General features: G+C 47.3%; 1 protein-coding gene across 1 annotated transcript in view; it reads right to left on the bottom strand.

The window, feature by feature from the left end:
• LOC122355354 (dedicator of cytokinesis protein 1-like) overlaps window positions 1–279 on the bottom strand; it is a 61,773-nt gene that overhangs the window by 40,191 nt on the left and 21,303 nt on the right. The gene's annotated exons all lie outside the window — the stretch shown is intronic.

The following is a 279-nucleotide window of genomic DNA, read 5'->3' as shown; positions in this document are numbered from 1 at the left end:
GCACACACTGAGGTTTCTAAATAAGACCGTTAGCACATTTGCTCTGTTTCTGCACTTACAAATTCGGTGTGAAAACCGATTTAAAAGCAGAAACGCTCCACCTGAGGATGAGTGTTTACAGTCACTGCGGGGAGTGAGACGAATAAATGAACACAGATGAAGCTGCTGCGCGAATCCAGGACGGAACAAGACCCAACCGTCTAGAACGTCTCACGTCAGGTAACACACACACACACACACACACACACACACACACACACACACACACACACACACACA

The sequence above is a fragment of the Puntigrus tetrazona genome, chromosome 12 (assembly GCF_018831695.1).
Source record: "Puntigrus tetrazona isolate hp1 chromosome 12, ASM1883169v1, whole genome shotgun sequence".
Taxonomy (NCBI): domain Eukaryota; kingdom Metazoa; phylum Chordata; class Actinopteri; order Cypriniformes; family Cyprinidae; genus Puntigrus; species Puntigrus tetrazona.
The sequence above is the reverse complement of the archived record's forward strand: the minus strand, read 5'-3'. Positions and strand labels throughout refer to the sequence as shown.